The sequence below is a fragment of the Rhinopithecus bieti genome, unplaced genomic scaffold (genome assembly GCF_001698545.2).
Source record: "Rhinopithecus bieti isolate Rb0 unplaced genomic scaffold, ASM169854v2 scaffold_21726, whole genome shotgun sequence".
Classification (NCBI taxonomy): domain Eukaryota; kingdom Metazoa; phylum Chordata; class Mammalia; order Primates; family Cercopithecidae; genus Rhinopithecus; species Rhinopithecus bieti.
The window spans coordinates 1864879-1887295 of record NW_016811100.1 but is presented as its reverse complement, the minus strand read 5'-3'; the positions used below and the strand labels follow the sequence as shown (position 1 = coordinate 1887295).

General features: G+C 36.4%; 1 protein-coding gene and 1 long non-coding RNA gene across 3 annotated transcripts in view; one reads left to right on the top strand and one right to left on the bottom strand.

Annotated features, from left to right (window-relative positions):
* Nucleotides 1–22417, bottom strand: part of NKAIN3 (sodium/potassium transporting ATPase interacting 3) — a 751259-nt gene that overhangs the window by 722440 nt on the left and 6402 nt on the right. The gene's annotated exons all lie outside the window — the stretch shown is intronic.
* On the top strand, nt 10873–14050 carry LOC108543166 (uncharacterized). The gene is made up of 3 exons (XR_001889503.1): nt 10873–11064; nt 12581–12852; nt 13914–14050. It is a non-coding gene; the product is annotated as an uncharacterized LOC108543166 (long non-coding RNA).

The window sequence follows — 22417 nt, the reverse complement described above, 5'->3', positions numbered from 1 at the left end:
GAGTCTGGATTATGCTGTTTTCCTTTCAAGGACATTGGCATTTATTCCAGCAGCCAGTTAAACTAACAGCAGAATCTCTGGGTCCTGTCATGCATGGCTTTATGCTTTATACAGTGGGTCTACTTTGCTTCATTCCTTAGTTCTAGCATGTGACCCTTACTCTAGGGTATGATGACTTACTCCTTGGCATGACCCTTATGGTACTAATTGCCTTAGGGCTTCTCAGGTAGGCCTCTTCACTCTGTATGACCTGAGTCTCTTCAGTTCTCCATCCTGCAGCAGCTTTTCTAGGAGAGGCTCCACAGAGTCTCAATCCAGGCAAGTGTGGCAGCCCAGGCCATGGGCAATGTCTTGAGACAGTACCACATCAACACCTTGTTCCTCTCTATGTAGCTTTCTCTTACTTGCTCTGCATGTTTCTGTGCTGATCTCCAATACTTGTCTTGTCATGTTAGTAAGACTGCTGTACTCCGGCTAGGTTCCAGGTCCTTGCTCTACATTAGAAAAGCACCTTAAAGGTAAAGTCTCATTCATCTCAAGATCATAGTCCCACATTACCTGTTGTGCAGTGCCTGAAAACCACTGCATCATCTATTTTATCCAGTGGTATAGCCATTACCCTTAAAAGAGTAGATTCAAAAGCACCGACTTCATCCTTGCCAGAAGCAGAAGTCCTCAGAAAATTAAAAGTGGATTTTAAAAGTAAATAAAGTGAACTTTATTCAAGGTCATATCCAAAGTCCATCTGAACTTACCTTAACCTTTTCCACAAGATAAATTTTAAATCTCCCTTTTTAGTATTTCTAACTGGAAAAATAGCTTAGCTTAAGTGAATTACTTAACTTTAGAGGTGACTATATATTAGAAAGTTTTGGAGAAGATGATAAATTTTCATACCACACAAGCTATGTCGTATAAAGGATAATGACTCACCTTTCCTACACATGAGACGTCAGTCACCACCAAAGCCCACAGAAGGAGGGGTTGCAACACTGGACAGTTCAGAGGTATTAGGAGTGGGAGACAGTCATTAGCAGCCATTGATAAATCCTGTCCACCTATACCCCTACATATCCGCACAATTCTACCTAAGTCTAAGTATAATTATGAAAAAAGCCAGATGCTTAAAAATACAAATTGCTTTCTGTTCAATTAGGAAACAGTAATCATGCAGATTCCAAAAACTGCCCTAGGAAAAAAGGTATCCTACGTATATAATTTCCTACCCAATAACTCTTTTGACAGATTCATTAAAAATGTAGCTGAAATATACTTGTTCAGTAATAACAAATTTTTATTAATTTCTGTAGTATTTATCCTGGACTTTCACAAATAGTTTTAAATATTTTCTGAAAAGGCTTACCATATGCATCATTATTAAATTTGAAACTCAGTGATCAATAAAATTGAACTATTATTAACAATTTATTAAAATTATAATGCCAAAAAATTGCAGAAGTCAAAGGCCAAAATGTTAGAATCTTATATGGTAAAAGTATGGAGTTCTAGGAAAAATTAAATATAGGAAAATAATGAAAACATGCATTTTATTCACCATTGAAAATAAAGCAGAGAAATCGTAGTTGTATTCTAAAAAGAGTCCAAATAATTATTTATTTTAATACAATGTTTGACTTAAACAAAACTATTCCTACTGAAAAAGTATTGACAATTATCTTCTCATTAATTTAGCAAAGCATGACTGCTAGTAATTACAAATTCCTGGCCTTTATATTCAACCTTTCATAACACTCTCTTGAACATTACTTTTTTCTATCTTGAAAAAAATGGATAAATTAATAAATTGGGAAATTTGCCAACCTAATTTTTAAGTGATTTTAACAGACAAAACCGAATATGTAGGTACACTCAAAATCTGTATGAAGCATGTGTGTACTTAATAGCACATCATCTCTCATTTTCATAATGGCTTATTAGGATAGAGCTTGAGATCATCAGCAGCACAATAATTGATCTAGATCTAGATTTCTTTTCTTATATTCCATGCTGTCATCAAGCAATGGAGTGCCTTGACACTACTCTGAATTACTTCTCCTCCACTGCTAATGAAAAAAGTCAAAATCAGGCCAGACGTGGTGGCTCACACCTGTAATCCCAGCAATTTGGGAGGCCAAGGCAGGTGGATCACTTGAGGTAAGGAGTTCAACACCAGACTAGCCAATATGGCGAAATCCCATCTGTACTAAAAACACAAAAATTAGCTGGATGTGGTGACATAGGCCTGTAATCCCAGTTACTAAGGAGGCTGAGGCAAGAGAATCACTTGATCCCAGGAGGCAGAGGTTGCAGTAAACTGAGATTGTGCTACCGCACTCCAGCCTGGGTGACAGAGGGAGACTCTTGTCTCCAAAAAAAAAAAAAGAAGAAAAAGAAAAAAGAAAAAAGTCAAAATCAGAACAGACATAGTAAACTGATGCAAGAACTTACCATGCTCTCAGATTTAATATTTTTTGTACATTTCCAACCTTTTGTGTATTATTAAACCAAAAAAAGATACCCTGAGTTTCTACACAGCTGCTACAGCCTCAATAAGTTTATTTCTTAAGCACCTAAAAAATCATGGGATATTCCAAGAAGAAAATGAATAGTAAGCATCAAATTTAGAAGAGTCAATACTATTCAATATATTATCTCCATTTCAATATCAAAATAATTTAAAGACTCACATTATAGTAATATATCAATAATTTGCTGATATACATAATGTTAGCATTTAGCAATTGTAATATGCCAAATGCGATTCATGACACTAAATTAAATAAGCTTTTAAATGTAAATTTCATAGGATTCTTCTACTCCTTTAACCTAAAAACATTTAGCTATGTTTCACACACTTAAATTTACCCTTAGTTGGTCATAAAAGCTGGTCTTTAAACTAGAAAGGGAAGAATTTGTATGATTACAAAAAAGAATTTGAAGTAAGTCTATCAATATGGAAGCAATCCACTTAATAAGCTCATAATGTGGGGTAAATGACAGAGAAAATTCAGAATTACAAAATTTCTTTCTCCACTTTTTCTAATCAAAATGGAACATCAAATAACAAATACCTTAAAAGGAAATTGAACTTAAGAAATCAAGAAAATGTAAAGCCACCAGAGACCCTCCCCAATGCCTTAGATGCATTCAAGTCTTAGGACCATCTGCATTTTGTCATAATGCAGAAGCCCAAAGAGTTACGTTATCACAGCCGACTAACAGGAATCATAGATCATAGACTACACCCAACTTCACTGGCAATTGGCGAAGCATATAGTAACGACAGAAACACATGTAGTAACAAAAAGACTTGAACTGTCTCTCACAATCTCCAAAAAATTGCTTTTTTTCAAATGGAATGCAGTTTGGTTCCAGAATAACAGATGAATGCTCATTATGTGTATGGTGCAAGCTATCTCAGAAAACAAAGTTTAAGACTTCTTAGTTATTTCTCATGCAGATAAAGAGCTCATTTGACTAACTTCCACTCTCCAGCCATATGCATCACATAAACCCACAAATTAAGGGTTTAGTTATAATAAGTAATCGAGATAGAAAAAGAATACCCAAATAAAAACATTCTTATATTTGAACCTCCTAGATCATCTTTGTGTTATTAAATCTCCTTGGAATGTTTACAGGAGGCCTGGTGGAGGTCAGCACCTGGCCCAGATTGTCTTCAGGAAGGGAAGGGGGGATTTACAAAACCACAGTTAACTCCTTCCTTCCCATTAGGGTGCTAACGGATTCATAACTATGATTTCAGAAACATAGCAAGGTGTTTACATATTCATGCTACAATGGAATAAAAGCCCCATTCGGGTAAACATCTCAAAGGGAGGTACAGGGCTGAGCTGATAAAATTCACATCTCTTCTAAGCTGATTGCAAAAATACGTGAGTAAACAGATGATTTACTAAAAGCCTGTTATAACTGACCAATATTAGATTTGTTGGTATTAACACTGAGGCACAACAAGAACTTGTCACAGACATGCATCTTGATTTCAGGAAGGAAATGCAGACAAGCACCAGTACTTCTTATAAAGAACAGAAAGAACTGTGCTGCATGACAGAAGAATGTTGTGGTTTTATCATTACAGTAACCAAAACAGGTTTATCAATTATATCACTGACCATCTTAAACTAAAAAATCTAGTATATAGTATAAGGTCTTTTTAAGGCTTTTTTCTACTCAGGTATTGTCCTTGTTTTGGAATGGAAAAGAACTATTAATAGATAAAAGCATAGAAGTCATGTGTTAGGTGATACAAAGTTGAAAAGGAGTATACTCTTTTTAAATTAAATAACAGAACTCCCACAATTAGAATTCAAGAAGTTCTCAGCTGTTTGGAATGATTGGCTGAAATCAACAAAATAATATGAACAGACATAATTAAAAAGCACTATATTTCTGTTTTAATCTAATATTTCTTTAAGTATAGAACAAGGATCAGCAAACTATGGCCCAAGAGTCAAATATATCCTACCATCTGTTTCTACAAATAAAGTTAAATTGAAACACAATCACCCCAGTGATTTCTGTGTTGTCCGTGGCTACATGCTACAGCTGTGGAATTCAGTAGTTGTGATGGAGACTGAATGACCCTTGGTATCTAAAGTATTTGCTATCTGGCCTTTAACCAAGAAAGCTTGCTAATCCCTAGCTCAGAATGATGTATGCTCAGACTGACAACAGTTTATGTGAAGATCTGAAGTTTTCGTTGATAACAAGCTAACAACAAAAAATAATAATAATGCCATCTTAGTTTGCATTAACGGAAAAAAAAAATAGTAGTTATGATCGCTAAGACTGTATGTGTTATTTATAGCACTTGGCAGGCCATAGTTAGAGGACTGGATGGAGTTTTGAATGCCCCACCTTGACAGGGACAGAGACAACCTGGATAGCGCTCTCAAGAAAGTAACCAGATAGGCAACATAGGTAAATGAGTTGTAGGAATAACGTTAGCAGAAGCCGGCAGGTCTCTATTCCTTGAAGGACAAAGCCGGTACTGAGTTCAATTTGAAATGTTTTGGCAAAGTATAAGGTATAAGGAAGTCTTTTTTTGAATGTTAAATGTCCACCAAAGTAACCAATTACTTGAGAAATGAGGACTTTTGTCTGTAACCTTCCTGTCGGAGAACCCAGAGGGAGACTCACTGCTTCTCATTGGGGATATTATTTATTATTGTAGGCAAGAATTCCTCGTTGCACAGGACTTCCTGTTCATCAGGGGCATTAGCATCTCAGTGCTTTCGAAACTAAGTAACCACAACACTCATATCCCCAATATTCCCATCACTCTGATAACCTACGTGTCTCCACACAGGCTTAAATGCCCTAGGTGAGTAGAAAGGTACAATGCTGCCCTGGGTTAAAAAGCAAGTTGGGAGGATCTGCTGTACGAATTCCAAAGGACAATTATTGAATAACTTGAATCAAGGAACCACATTTTCATTCCAAAATTCTATCACCTTATTCCCTCATTTATTCATTTGTACAACAATCCATTTGTACAACAAACAATTGAGCACTTTTTCCGGTAGAATCTGTGATTCTACTGTTTTATCTGAGGCTGGTTGGAGGGCAGATATTTCCTATAGGTTAACGTTACTGCCTCTGTAATAGCCATATCTCTGCGAACTGTTCAGCTGAGCTACGTAAATAGCGCAACGCTTCCACCCAACAATCCCGCCCCTCTCCGCAGCATGGAGGCAAGCAGCTCCAGCTCATAACACGTTTCTGTGGACTTTCCCTAAGTGTTGTGGATAATAAAGCTGAGGAACCACAATATTTCAGCATTCTAGAATGTTATTTGAAGAATCACTAGAGCTGAAATCAATTCTCTCTTCTCTGACAAAAGTGACTGTGGTAGATGATCTCTAAAACAAATTTTTTTTAAAAAAGGGAAAAAAATCCTAAATCCTCTCTAGTGCTATCACGCCAATGGAACCCTTCACATGCTGAAAAAATTAAAACAGCTAACATGGGCCTATTTATTGTTGGTACTTTTTACTGTGTGAAACTCTAGCATTATGCCCATTATGTAAGAAAGACATTACATTATTGGTTGGGATACAGTACAATTGAAATTTTCATTTCATTTCACACTACCCTGCAAACTTCCTGATACTACCATTTCAGATATACCTCAGCTCTTAGGTACACCTTGATACTTCCTCCCAAACAAAACACCAAACAGTTCTCAATTCCCAGCTGGAGTCAGTTCCATGTAAAACTTTCTTTTCTAAAATTCCCAATTTGGGGGTCCACTACAAATCTTGTGCTTAAAGACAACAGTAAGAACAGATAAGTCACAGAATGTATTGGAATAAAAAACCTCATTTGTGGTCCTATCCTGTTGTCATGGACTATTTTGTTGAAAGTTTGGGTCACAGTAAATTTCATCCATGCAGCGTTCCAATCTTGGCAGAATGCAGAGCCACTTAGATTTATAATTTGAGTCTCTGACTCTCTATATTATTTCTAACTAAAACTAAAGCAGCCTGTAAAGACATTAAAATGTTTTTCGGATGTTTTCTTGTGTTTCTTGGTTTATACCAAAAAATGTGATGAATATGTATGTTCTTATGAGTGACATTTAAAATATTAGTTATGTTTTAGTACCAATTTTTAATATTTTCACAAGTTTTCAAATGAACAGGAAGAAAAAATTATTTCACAAGGCATGCTAAACTTCAGTTGAGCCAACCCTTCAATATTGCTTTTGGTTTTCACTGGAAGGCATTATGCTAAGTGAAATGAGCTAGGCACAGAAACGCAAATGCCACATGTTCTTACTTACATGTGGAATCTACAATAATTGAACTCAAAGAATCACAGAGTAAAATGCTGGCTTCCATAGGTTGGAGATTGGCAGGAGTAATGGAGGGATGATTGTCAAAGGGTTTATAGCCAATTAGAAAGGCAGGATAAGGTTTTTTTTCTTTGAGATATATTGCACAACGTGGTGAACATAGTAAATAATAATGTATTATACATTCAACATTGCTGAGAGTAAATTTTAAATGTTTTCATCACAAAATAAATATTTTAGGTGATATATAGTAATTCATTTGATTTAATTATTCTACATAATTCTCATAAATTATAACATTTTACTTCATAAATATAAACAACTATAATTTTTAAATTTATAATTTAAAATTTGATTTAAAGAAACACATTGCATATGATCTGAAAGTACAAAGACTGTGATATGGGATGGGCCCAAGGGCTCATGACTGTAATCCCTGCCCTTTGAGAGGCCAAGGAAGGATGATTGCTTGACCCAAGGCGTTCATGACCAGCCTGGACAACATGGCAAGACCCCATCTCTATAAGAAAATTTTAAAACTTTGTTGGGTGTGGTCACACATGCCTTTGGTACCAGCTACTCAGGAGACTGAGGTGGGAGGATCACTTCAGCCCAGGAGTTCAAGGCTGCAGTGAGCTGTGATCATACCACTGCACTCCAGTGGTGACAGAGTGAGACCCTCTCTCAAAACAAACAGATAAAAACTCTGCAATCTGAGTTACAAAACAATGGAAAAATCAAAAAAATAATAATAAGGACCTCCACATTAGCTAAAGAAAGATAAATTAAGTAAATTGTTTTCATTGTTTGTACTTTAACATAAATTACTTTTTTTTCCTTAAAGGAAAGTACATGGAAATTTTAGATGATAGACAGACTTATTATACCCCACATTTTGTTTTATGGCTTCTTATAAAACAGTGAATCTGGTGAAATTATGCATTATATACATGCTGAGGTTTTCCATCCAAAGACAGTGACAGCAACATTAATGAGCATTACCAAATGCCACACAAGTCACAGTTGCTGACGTAAAGTAACTCACAATTGAGTATAATTAACAATATAGGACTGTGAAAGGAAAAACTTACCTTAAGGTGGATCCACATAGTTTAATAAGTAATACATTTTCAGAAATGTGATAATAAAATCTATGTATTTGAGCATTGAAGTTGAGTGTCCCCAAGCTTATTTTCATAGCTTTTAAAATTTGCTATGCACAATGTTTTAGCTAGAATAGACTAGCACCTGCAGAAAGGAACACGGTCAAAGATAAATAGGATTGTATACCTAGCTCAGCAGTGGAATAAAAAAATAATGGACTACTTCAGAGATACATTGTCTACTCTTTCTCAAAAGCAATTTTCTAGGGAATTGGAATATGAGGAACTATAAGATCAAGAAAGAATTCCATAAACTGGGCAATTTTCAGCTTATCAAAGAGCTGTGCTGCAAAGAATTGTTTGAAAGTTGGTTATTTCACACTCTCTGGGGTTAAAAATGGTTTTTGATAGCCCAGGAAAGCCTAGCAATAGCCACAGTGCTATTGATATATAGCATGGCCATAAAGTATTAGTAAAGTTGCAAGCAATACTTATAAACCATGCACAGGGGTTTTATTGAGCAATGTTCTTCTAGATTCCAGAATTACAAAGAATACATCTCCTGCATATTACATCCAAACTCAAGACAACAGCAGAGTCCTGTGACACCTGGAGCAGCAATGACAGGGACAGATGTTGTACAGGAAGATGTATTTCAGACAGCAACAGAGAGGATAACATTTTAGTGAGCTAAAGGAAAAAGTCCCACGTACCAGAAATGCAATAACTGTACTTAGAAATGTTAAGAGAGGTTATGTTGCCTATTTAGAGAGGCATTTTCTCAAGCCAGTATCCCTGGTCAGGCCTTCTCAGATTTGTGGTATTAAGTATATACAGGCTACCCAACCAGCACCATACAAAAATTGCCTTTGTAGCAGTAGAGAGAACTTGGGTGTAAACATTCATGGTGTTGGGTTGGAATCTCAGCCCTATTTACCTCCCAGCGATGTGACTGTGGGTAAAACACTTAACGTATTGATGTTTCCTTTTTCCTATCTATAAAAGAGGGATAATATTGACTGTGTGGAGGGAAGCTTTACAAAATATGAAGAGTTATGCAGAATACCTAACATAACAGCCATTGCATAAACATGAGCCATTATTATTACACCTTCCCACTTATTGAAACATTGTCAGTGGTGATGTCAATTTCTGATAATTTTAGGTCTTTGGAGAAATTTGCAGAACAGCCATTCTCCAGTCCTTCTTGCTGAGAGATCCCTGACTCTGGTCATGCAGCTAGGTGTCCCACCCAGAGGATAGATCACACTGGACTAAGCCATGATCATTTTACAGGGATTGATTCAGGGGAAGACAGGGATGCAGTTCTGGTCAATTAGATATAGAAAGAAGTATGAACAGTCTTCTAGATATGGACAGTCTTTCTCTCCAGACAAAAAGAGAGCTGTGAGAGAGAAGAGGCTGTTCTGCATCTGTCCTTTTCCTTCTCCAGTTGAGTATTTTCATGTGAAAGCATGAGGCTTGTAACTGCTGATGGCATATTGTAGCTAAGCTGGAAGACCACGGGAACCCAAGAAACATCAACTTGGAGCCTTACCACTATTGAACATTGCTGAACCCCAACCCAGCAACTATCTCTTCCTTGATTTCTTACTATGTGAGATTTATTATTAATAAATACCCATTGTCTAAATCTGTGCTTCTTAAACACCCTGTGGTTAAGAAATTAGATTTTTTAAAATTTTCAATCAGTTGAGGACAAAAACTATTGTAAAATACAATAAAAACAAATTCCTAGGATAAATGACCAGCCATTGGATATCACGATACATTAAAATTGCTGTAAATGTTTCTAAATGCATAATCTTAATTACTTAGCTACTTGCAGATCAGAAATAAACAGTTTGTATTCTGACCAACAATCTATGGGACACACTTTCAGTAGCACCAGCTTAAGCAATTTTTTCCTGAATTATCTGCTTCCTATGACCAAAATTAGCCTGATGGTGTAGGAAACATAATAACCCATTTATCAAGAAGTCAATGAATACCTACTGAACAACCGTTAGGTGTATATCAGGACACAAGCACTGTGGGGAATACAAAAGCAAGTAAGGCAGGACCCTTTCCTTCCTTCAAATAGAAGAAAAATATATATAAATAGTAAAAGGTTAACTAAAAAGTAAAGCAATGTGGAATATTAGCATGAAATAATAGCGTAGAGAAGACAACCATCTTATAATATTAAATGTATTAATGTCACATGTTATCTGCCAAGAGAATCATAACAAATAAGGGAAACATAAGAAACTGCGGATATTTAAACTGAAAACACTGAAATTTTACCATGGTTCACTGATTTAGTAATCTACTAAAAAGGAAACAAACTGGCAAGTTTTCTGTGTAAGGAAAAATGTTTTGCAGGAAAATCAAATTGAATGATTTGTTCTATTGCTTCAATTCTGAATCATATCTACATGCTCCAAAATTTTCAATGTGGAACACAATAAGATAATTATATTTATGTTTTGTAATAACTCAGAAACCAGAGTTATTATGCTTTTGAAAATAATATGATATCATGCAAACATTTTTGAAATGTAATTACCCTACTACAGCAATGATGGATGTGATGCAGGGCAGATGTGCCCCATAATTGGGGCTTAGCCTGGGAGGTTTTGGGTTTACCCAGGGAATAATTCAAGGGCAAGTCAGGGTCTTAGCAACATTTACTGAAATGGCAATGCACAGCAGCAGCAGAGGTCTTGCTCCTTGCAGAGCAAGTTACCCCATAGGCAGCGTGCCCAGAGGAGCAGCTCAAAGGCAGTTTGCAGCCATATTTATACCTGCTTTTTAATTATATACAAATTAACGGGTGGATTGTGGAGACATTTCTACAAAAGGGGTGGTAACCTTTGAGTTGTCCGGTCACTGCCACAGAAAGGGGCAATAACTTCCGGGTGTTGCCATGGCAGCAGTAAACTGACCTGACACACTGGTGGGCTTGTCTTAGGGAGAGGCGCTTCTCTCTCTTCCCTGTTTTAGCTAGTCCTCCACCTTGTTTCCTGTCTGAGCCCCGCCTCCAGAGTCGAGTCCCGCCTCCTGCCTCAGATGGAGCCAACTACAACTATTACATGAGACATACGTTACAACTTGTCAAGATTTCCTTTAAATTACATAGTAAGTAAAACTAACTCATGCTATGTTTCCCTTGAATATGTCTGAAACTTTGATATCTATTTAAAATAATTATTTTTCTTTCATATGTGTATATTACTAAAAGGGATTTGACATCATTTAATAAGAAGGCATGCATATGAAGAGAGAAATCTTAATTTATTTTAACATGATAATTCCTACCAAGGTTACATAAATCTGGAACTATTTCACTTCATACTCTAAAGCAGTGGTTTTATGATTCTTTTCAGTAGTATAACTCCTTTCCCAAATTAAGTCTTATTTAGACTCCAGTGTTTTACAAAACATAGAATCTTAATTCTCTCACTCAAAATCCTCTGAGCCTTCATTTCCTATGGAGTAAGGCCAGGGGAGGGGTCCAGGGCTCCTTGCTCGGTGTTCCCTTATTTCTTCACTCTGAGGAGTCCAAGAGGAGACTTTCTAGGACCCAAGGATAGAAGAGAGAAGAGTGAACGGAGGGAGACAGGAAGGAGAGAAGGAGGGTGAAGAGACCAAATTCCTTTAAAGCAAAGGAGAACTCAATTTAAATCAATTTTGTGGGCCGTGGAATATTCTGAAAAATAGATCCCCAGGGTACTGTTCACTGGCACTGTGGTCTTATATGATAAATGCAGGAATCATATCATATTGAGGCCACTAACTTTCAGGTACTTAAAAATCTCAAACTAAACGGGAAAGACACCATACACAAAGGTTAAAAGTTTTGAATTGTTTTAAATTTTCTTGTGTCCAAAAATCTGAAGTCACCTAATTACAGTGTTAATGCCACATCTTTGTATAAAAATGTGTACTATAAAATGCAGCCAAAAAGATTTCACCATGCAGAGCTTTCCAGCGACTCTATTTCAGAGTGTTAAAAATGTAAGTGTGAATAAAGAAGGGAATAGGCTTGAAGACACAAATAAAATATAAAATAGATTTACTTTCATATTTAAATAAAACCACCTTATTTTAAATTTTTGTTAAAATGTATAAATATTAAAAATATTTGTTTTGCCAATGCCATGTGCCAATTACACGTCTATAGATGTTTACTGAAAGCTGCTCAGTTTATTTCTTTGACTCCGATAATGGCTGTCTCTACCTTTTTGGACAAAAGTATCCCCAATCTATTCTACAGATCTTCATAGAAATAATTTCCCAAATATTCTTCCATAAGTGTTACAACATGTCTGTGTAAACACAGACAAAAGTATTTACAGAATTTGATTATGTCTGGCAGTTTGTAGAAGAGATTAATTATAGAATAGTCACTTTCATGGCTTTACTGTGAAGAGAAAAGCAAAGAAACAGTAGAAAGAAGGATGTATGTACTTTCAAGCCCCAGGCAGCAATTTTAAATAATGATTTGGGCAGTAGACAGTTAAGAATAGATCACTTATACACTGACCTAAAATTAATGTTAAACTCCTTTTCTGTAATGGTACCTTTTATGTACCTGTTTTATCCATGATGTGCTGCCATAAGCTGTATACTTCTGATATCACTCTTTTCTTAGGTCAAGAAAGCGGCCATGTTGGAAATATCACCTGGCTCCTTTCTCTGCCATATGGATGAAAGAAGGCCAGATCATAAAACATTGCTCCAGGTGACCTCCAAGAGTCTCCACAAGAGTGTTGAACTCAGAAAACATGCGACTAGTGAGAAAGATTCATGGTGTGATGCAGCCAGGCTACAGTCCCAGGAGCAGTGGCACATGCACCATGATGTTGTAATTTTACCATCACAATGGACAGCTGGACACATCAAGCTGCAGCTGGGGTCTGCAGGGTGAGGATGCTATATCATAAAAATTGGAATAGAAACCTCTGTGCCTGTATCTTTCTCAGTAGTAAGAGCTTGACACAGAGCACAAGCAGCAGCTGTAGCTAACTTTGGTGCCAGGTAAACTGCAACTGCATCTTATTATATCCATAGGCCTAGACTAATAACATAGGGTAGAATCACTAGTTAGCAGGTACCAAGACTTGGGAACCACTAAGGAAGCTTGAGAACCAAGTGGGGAAGGAGGAACGAGGAAGATGCCCAAGTTCCTCTAGTCAGCCATCTTACAATATCGTTACCTTGTTATTCTTCCCACTTCTAAAACAGAGAAGTTTAAGTATTTAATTAATGTTTTAATGGATACCAACTGCAGAGCTGAAGATAATATACATACTATCTTGACTTCGTCAATATTGGCTCAGGAATTGGGGTGGGTCAGAACATGCCAAGTGGGACAATGACACCAGGGATGGAGAAAACAGGGCACAAGCAGGTGGCCAGCAGGGAATATATTCCTTTCAACACTCTGAGACAGCTCCTTAGGAGGCGAATAATTCACCATTAGGCTAAGCAATGTGAATTTCCTCATTTTTCCTTGTGAACCATTTCCAAATTAGCTTTCTTTTTAAGTTTGACTGTATAGTTTTGAAAATACTTCAAATTTTCAAATTGAAAATACTTCAAATTTTCAAATTGAAAATACTTCAAATTTTCAAATTGAAAATTTGAAACTATCATATTCTTTTGAGAAATATGAAACTATCATATTCTTTTGTTTAAATGTATCTGACCAATGTTCAGTGGATGGCTACATATATTTAGCGATTAGCCTATATTTAGGCATTCCAATACTTACTGCTTAAGAAAACATTATGTTTCTGATTCATCTTTCGTCTGTAGTTTATTACTGTTTAGATCTTCGTACTCAGGACTTTCTTGTAAATTGGCATCATTGCTTGTATCAATGTTCATATACAAATATGTAATGTAGTCCTGCCCAAAACACCATTTCCTCTATACTTGAATGGAAAATAAGTCCAAAAATATTCAATGATTTTATTCCTTAGGTCTACAGATGAAGATTATTAAGTTTGCAATGGTTTACTACAGTCTTTTCAGTTACATCTATTTCTAATGTCATCTGATTTTTGACTACTATCATAATTATATAACAACTTGGATTAAGTTATGTCACATTAAATATTGCTCCTAGAATGCTAGTCCTGTCATCTAGTTGTGATTCTTCACCCATCCATTCATGAGGTCAGCCTGCAGTACTCACTGGAGCACCTTGGAGAAAAGCATGGCTGCAGAGCAGCTGATGGCCCATCAGCGTAATTCTGATGCCTGTGGGATAACAGTTCTCCAATGTTTTTCCTTTCATTTTGGGCCATGAAAAGTACATAGGCATTACAGTTGGCACTTAATCCAAATGTACATTTCAGATTACCTCTTTATTTAATACAAAGCAAACTACATATTGACTAAAGAAGTACATTTCTGTTTTTATAAGAGTTTTGACTACCATTCTCCTAAGAGCACTTTAAACCTTTATTTGGTGGAATTAAAATTAACCAGCATTTTGGAAACAAATTAAATTTTCTGATAACTAAAAATATAAAATACGCAGTTTAAACATGTTCAAATATGTTTAAATGAAATTATCTTTTAGCCTTGATGTGGTCCTCTAAATGTTGAAACAATATTATTTCCTAAATATAGTGGGACAAAATCAAGCTATTTGGAATTAGAATTCATGCAGAGTTTTGCAAATGCCAAACCAGTTTTTCATCAATAAGGAAAATTAATGTGCTTTACTTTGTGTTGTGTTGAAAGAAAAACTAAGCTAAAAAATCATATTACTTATATCTTTAATCAAAACCTCTGCCTTACAATAAATGTATCATTAGTAGGGAAGGAGTTAAAAAGTGTGTAGAAAGACACTTTTGTTGAGCCAAACAAACATATTAATAATAGATGACCAATGTGCCTCTGTATGATGTAGGGTCTGTGAAATATTACAAAACGTTGTCTTCTACTTGCAAAATGCTTCAACAGAACCACATGCGTGAAGAGCACATCCCTAAGGACAACTCCATCTGTGTATTTCCAACCACAGCTCTCTTGTAGATGAAAAGACTGTTAGGGGATCTTTGCAAGCCTCCTAATGGTTCAGTGGCTTCATCTAGTGCTTCCCTCTAATTGGCCCTGCATTCAAGACGCTCGGTCAGTGGTCTGGTTGCCACATTCAAATCTTTGGCAATCACAATACTACAAGGAAAAGGAAGAGTTTCCCAACAGATATCAAAAAGAATTAGTGGCTTAAACTTTTATGGAGAAAGAAGATACTTGTGAGTGTAGGTCCCAGTGGTATTAGCAGATTATATCCGGACAGTGAGAAAGCTTTGTCAGAAGTGGTTCATCAGCTGAAGAAAATAGAGCATGCAAAAATTGCAAAATACTTGGTCTGCAGAAAGCTTGCATTTCATTCTTTTGTTTCAGGATAAGTTGGGATTCCTCCTGAGGTATTCCAAAAATAGATGTCAATAATGAGGGAAAGCTACCCTCTACCAACAGAAATGCCAAAACAAAACAAAAGAAAAAGCTGTGTCCCAGGGTTATTGTCTCTTCTTACTACTCAAGTCATCTGGATTACATTGTAAAAATCCATTTCATGTACAAAAATTGCTTGCTTAAATAATTACTCTTCACAACAGATTTGACCTAAGTCCAGAAGAGTGACTCTTTTTTAATGCAATCACAATACTACAATCGAAGATCTAATCTAAGATCACACACACACAGTTTTGTTCTCTGCATTTCTACATTTCTCATGCTTTAAGCAATAGCATAACATATAATTTCAACATACTCCTTAATTTTCCCACATTTCAGTTTTCTCATCTGTAAATGAGAATATATTAATATCTGCCTCATGAAAATAAGAATGATACAGTGGAATTTGAGGTACAAGAGGATTTTGTTTCACATTGTAACAATGATGGCTTTTAAAAATTTAGAAGAGAAATTTTATGAGCTAAATAAGTTTTGGTATGCTCGCACATAAATCATCTTCTTGAAGCCTTCTTCAAGATAGAATATTTAGTATTTCAATGTGGGGACAATGGAAAATGCAGATTATCCCAGCCTGGAAGAACCAGATGTGGGTGTCAAAAGGCATTTCAATCATTTCACCATTGATTATTTGACATCCTTGTGGAAGAAGCTAATTAGGACCAATAATCCCAACAGGTGGAAGAACTGGGTATTGGAGTAAGTCCACCTTTACCTCATGGGAACTAATCAGCACTCATTAAGCAAAAATAACTTTTTCTCATAGTGAGAGATTCTAGATTCTAGTCACTCACCTAGAAGTACAACCTATAACCCATTATCAGTTCTGAATCATTTAGCCGCAAATCAGTTACCAACAAATCAGTTACCATGCAAAGTGTATGAACACTTTAGGGAGATCCAAAAGCTATTATTAAGGCCAAAGGATTTAATATTGTAATTTTTTGAAAATAAAAACTTCTATTTTATGTTTAAGCAATTTTACAGATGTATTCAAAGCAATAAATAAAACACTTAGGTTATAAAATATACTCTCTATACATGCATTAATTAGTTACATTAAAAGCTTATGAATCAGTTCCAATTTGGTACAAGGAAAAAAACTGGCCTGATGAAGAAAGCCCCTACCTGGTGATATGCTAGTAAATAATTTAACAACTGGCCTTGGGAGCTTAAGGAGGATATTTCTATGCTATAAATACTTCATAAAAAATTTTTAGCTACCAATATGATGTCACTGGATGTACAATTGGGAAGAGATACTCAATAGATAGTCCTCTATTATACAGAATTTCCACCATACAAACTGTAGGTAAAATCCATACCGTGTAGATGTAAAATAACCCCCAGAGCAGAGATAACAGTATACTGCAATAAAATCATTAGAAAGTGTTGACTTTTAAATATGTATACTTTTGTTTTTAATGTAATTTAATTATACATTTATATGGTTAATTTTTAATAAAGCTGTATTTAACAACTGGCTCACATGATTCCTGGAAACCTATCAGGAAGCTGTCCCCAGTTGGTATGAGTGAGCTCCAGCCCATGACTGTCTCCATCTGCTGTTCACCATCCAGATATAAAGCAAATGAATAGAAGACAACAGAAATCAAAGCAAGTTTTATATTCTCAGAGACATTTAAGATTCCACAGGAGAGACTTTAGTATTGAAGCATCACACACATAACTGCTTTGGAGCTAACAATGGCTCTAGATGATTTCTTGAGGACCTCTTGAAGTTAAGAAATGTTACTTTTCATAAACTATAATTTGAAAGAACTTCATCAAGAATTTATATTTTAAATACAGATTTGATAAATAATTATCATTAACAACCATTTATAGCTCCCATTGTCTTAATGATGATCATTTACAGCTAGCTACCAGCACAGGAAACATAACTTCAGTGTAGAGCACTCCTGTTTGTACCTTAATTAACCAATTTAACCAATCAACATCTGTAGCCTATGGCTTCCCACATGCAAACTCTTATTATACTAGATATTAATCAATACCAAAGTATTACAGTGCCTCTCATTACTGGAATAGAAACTTTCAGAAATATATTTATGACTTATCATCACCCCTGTTGAGCTCATATCTCTTACGAGAAACTGATCACTAAAATCCTGTTTCAATACTTCTTGTTAATAAAGGAACGAAGCATTCTAAAGAATGCTATTCTGCAAAAAATGAAAGAAAAAAATTTAAAAAATGAATAATATCATTAACACTGCCATGATCTTCCCTTGCTTCCTTTAACAATAAGCTATCTAATTCTTGCAATTAGAGTCCTTGTCAGTACTCCAACTCCTGCCGCCCACCCACCTTCACCTTCATCTCCCTTTACCAATGGATAAAAGTTTCTCCTCCAATTCAATGAACTGCAGATGCTCTTACCAGTGTCAAACAGAACAACAACCTACTAGTTCAACTGTTTCACATTCTCCAACTTAAGTCAATGCCTTCACCTGATTTTTTTTGTTTGTTTGTTACTATGCTTATCTTAAAATATCTATTCTCCTATACTCTATCAAGACCTAAGGTAAGAATGTTCCATTACAGGGCATTCATAGCCTACCTTCCATTTTATTTCAATATCTTTGCAAAACATAGCAAATTAAAAATGTAAATTAGATAGTTTGTGCTATATGTCATTTGCATGTACTACCATTTAATTGGCATTTTGAATACTAATCACTGATGAAGTATTTTAGTCTAATGTTATATTCTGCTGTAGATGCATGTTCACATACATTAACACCAATTAGTGTTAATGGGGATTAAAAGCATGAATTTTTGATGCACCTAAGAAAGAAGCTATACTAAATATAACCTTATCAAGTATTTGCCAAATAGTCTTCCTAAAATTGACCTCAAAGCATCCACTAATTGTTTGGAAAATCTCTTCTCTTTTTCAAAATTAATGTTACTTTAAAGTGTAACATAGAAAGTATTATAAGAAAATCAAAATAAGCAATAAAGAATAATTTGTGGTTTTCTTTTTAACTTCTCATTGTTGTCCAAAATCCTGTAAATCTTAACTTCCACATTAATTGGCTTTATTTTTAAAATAAGTAGCATATTTATTCTCTCATTCCATATCATCTGCACAATGTTATCAATCATCCAACTCTCAACATGTGAAGCCAAAAGGCACCAATACTCCAGCACTATGCCCACTATGCCCTTCGTGCAAGTGGAACAAGTGCCGAATTTATGTGTAACACAGGAACACCTTCATGCCGTGTACACAGTGCACAAACTAATATTAAGGCCTTGGGCCAAATACACTCTACTTGTCTCCTGGATTCTTCAGTGTTGCCGATCTGCTGTTTGCTCCAGTTTTCTTCCTCACACTATTTTGGTTTCATTCAGACACTGGGACCTTGGGAAAAAGGGAAAGTCTATGTCTCTCTAGCTCAATAACATCTTCTGTCATCTTTTTCCCAAAGCATCCCAATTTTGTGTTTTCCATCTTGATTTTATTTTATTTTAATGAGTTATTTGTATTAAGTGCTTGTAAACCTTTATTTATTTATTTATTTATTTATTTATTTTTTTGAAACAGTGTCTCACTCTGTCCCCAAGGCTAGAGTGCAGTGGCACCATTAAGGCTTCACTGCAGCCTGGAACTCCTGGGCTCAACTGATTCTCCTCCCACCTCAGCCTCCAAGTAGCTGGGACTACAGGCACAGACAGCCACAACCATCTATGTTTTATTTTTGTTTCCTTTTTTTGGAGAGGTGGGGTCTCCCTGTCCTTCCAGAACTGGTCTGGAACTCCTGGGTTCAAGGGATCCTCCCACCTCAGTCTCTCAAAATGTGGGGATTACAGGTATGAGATACCATCCCCAATCAATCTGATCGAAAGATCGAAAACATACATTGCTACATCACAGGCACAATTTGCGAGAGAAAGGTAAAAAAAATAAAATAAAATAAGTAGTTTATGTTTTAAAAGCAAAGACTATTGATGCTCTGGGGATAGAAAATGATTTAATTCCCAAAATCTTTTGATAAAGATTATCCTTCTAAGGGAAAAAAATAAAGACTACGCAAAACAAAATCTACATGTAAGTAACGAGAATGAAAATGATTTGATTAAAATGGAGAATATAATTTGACAAAACAAAAGCAATTCATTATTTTATAAACAATAAAACCACATTATATATAAATACTTCTTTCTATTTCCGTGAAAATTTTGTTCATCTCCATTTTCTTAGTTTTACAACCTTGAAATTTGCTTCAAGAAGCCTGAACCACATATGTTCAAGAGTATGAATATGTGTTGTTCATGAAATAGAAATTTGTCCCTATGGAACTGAGGATGCAGACCTGGAAAAGTAGGAAATAATTCTATATTGGTAAGGTATTAAATGGCAGCTTACAGAGACATGATTATTTTTTGAAGAGGAGTGACAGATTGAAGTTTCCACTTAAAGAAGATTAATCAGGCATTGTAGAGAGTGAATTCATTACATCTCTTGGCAGGGCAAGCAAGCTGAAGGGAGAATCTGGGAAAGGAGGTTTCAACCTAAAGAATTAAAAACAAATTAGGTTTCAACCTAAAGAATATGAAATATTAGTTAATAAAATAAAAGGTGAAATAAGTAACTGAAGCTCAAGAGAGAAAAGGTCTGATGGATGTTATAAATTTCATAGTTATATGTCAGGGAGGCTTAAATCATGAGAAATGCAGAACTTTCTTATGAATACTTATTAGAAGGACATATTCAAACCAATGCTGATCAGGGTTACAAACATAAGGACTCTAGTTTGAAATCTATTACACAGCATGGTGACTATAGTTAATAATACTGTATTGTATATTTCAAAATTGCCAAGGGAGTAAATTTCAAATGTCTTGCCACAAAAAAAAAAATGATATGTGAGGTGATGAATGTGTTAATTAGCTTGTTTTAATTATTCCACGATTTATGCATATATCAAAACATCAAATTACCTCATAAGTATATACTATTATTATTTGCCAATTAAAATTAAAAATAAGAAATTTGGTTTGCAAAGCAGAAACAGGAACATTCCTCAGCCTCACAAATATGGTCTACAACCATTTTTAGTGTGTCCTCTAGAAGAAATGTTGAAACCATTTACTTCAAGTAAACCTTGAAACCATGCAGTATGAGCCCTGAGGCACTTTTATCAAAGCAAAGTGATCTTTCCTGTCCTAGGCTAAAGAAATAGATGCAGTGTCAAAAGGGGCTGCGAGGAGGCACCTTGCCCACTTCCTGCTGGGGCTTTTATCTGGGCTCCCTCTCCAAAGCAGGCTGTGAACCAGACCCAGTCTATGACCTAAAAGAGCAGAGAGCCTACTGCAGATACACCAGATGCTACACGTGCAGAGGACAGGCAGTCTCAGTGACTGACCTATTCAGGATGGGAAACACGACACTCCCTCTGAAACAGACCACAGACCTCGAAGAGTCTGTTAGGATGACTCCCTGCTATCACAGACGTTAAGCTTTCATAAGAGAAGCAACTCTTCTAAAACTCTATTTATTTATTTACTTATTTGTTTGTTTGTTTGTTTATTTGGAGACAGAGTCTTTTTCTGTCACCCTGGCTGGAATGCAGTGGCACGGTCATAGCTCACTGCAGCCTTGACTTCCTGAGCTCAAGCAATCCTCCCACCTCAGTCTCCAAGGAGGCAGGGCTACAAGTATTCATCTTACTGTCTGGTTCTTTTTTTTTTTTTTTTTTTGGTAGATACAGGTCTCACTTTGTTGTCCAGGCAGGTCCCAAACTCCTGGCCTCAAGTGATCCTCCCACCTCAGCCTCCCACAGTGTAGGATTATAGGCATGAGGCACCATACCCAGTATCTGTCCTAAAATCTTAAAAAGCTAAGGACATTCACAGTGGCAACTCAGCTAACTCTGCTCTCAACTGACCTTCAGAAATTGGGTTTGCCCCTAATAGCCTTAAGAAGTATCCAGTCTTTTCTCTTCAAGTTCTTCTGACCCAGGGAACTCTTCATTTGAGTAAACGTTCCCAAACCTTGATCTACCTCAGAATCATGCAAGGAGCTTTCAATAATTTGAGACTCTCGAGCCCTTCTCCAAAATATTTCTATCCAGTAGATCCTGGTGAGCTTGAGCCACCGTTGTTGAGAAGCTCTCCCAGATGATTCTGATACTGCTGATCCAAAGACGCCCACGAGGGCAGCACTGTCCAGGGGTCCTCAGGCCCGGCCTGTTGCCTCTGCTGGCTTAACCCTTTGACTCTGATTATTCCTGCCATGACATCCTCTCCACCTTCTGCCACCCATAAGCCCGAATCCATATGCACATTGGACATAAGCATTTCTTTCACCATTTAAGTGGTTTTAATTAAATCTAGGTCTGTTCTACCTTAAAACATACTCCAGACTAGCTCTCTCTCTGTATTAAGTTCCTAGGGTTTCCTTGTATCACAACCAAGTGGCTTAAAACAAGAGGAACAACTTATCTCACAGTTCTCAAGGCTGGAAATCCAAAATCCAGGTGCCACCAGGGCCCACTCCCTCTGAAGCCTGTAAGGGACTCCCTCCTTGCCTCTCCCTGGCTTCCATGGGTTTGCCAGCAATCCCTGGCTCACTCCAATCCTCAGTCTTCACGTGGCACCTTGGAAGAAAGGGAAGGTCCACTGTCTCTCTAGCTCAGTAACATCTTGTCTGTCATCTTTTCCTCAAAGCATCCCAATTGCGTGTTTTCCTTTCTGATTTTATTTTATTTTAATGAGTGATTTTTTATCTCTCTGTGTCATCCCAGTGTCTTTCCTCTGTGCTTTTCTGTCTTTGTGTCAAATTTCCTGGTTTTAATGACATCAGTCATAAGGAATTAATGACTTCATTTTAGCTTAATAACCTCTATAAAAACCACATTTCCGGCCGGGCGCGGTGGCTCAAGCCTGTAATCCTAGCACTTTGGGAGGCCGAGACGGGCGGATCATGAGGTCAGGAGATCGAGACCATCCTGGCGAACACGGTGAA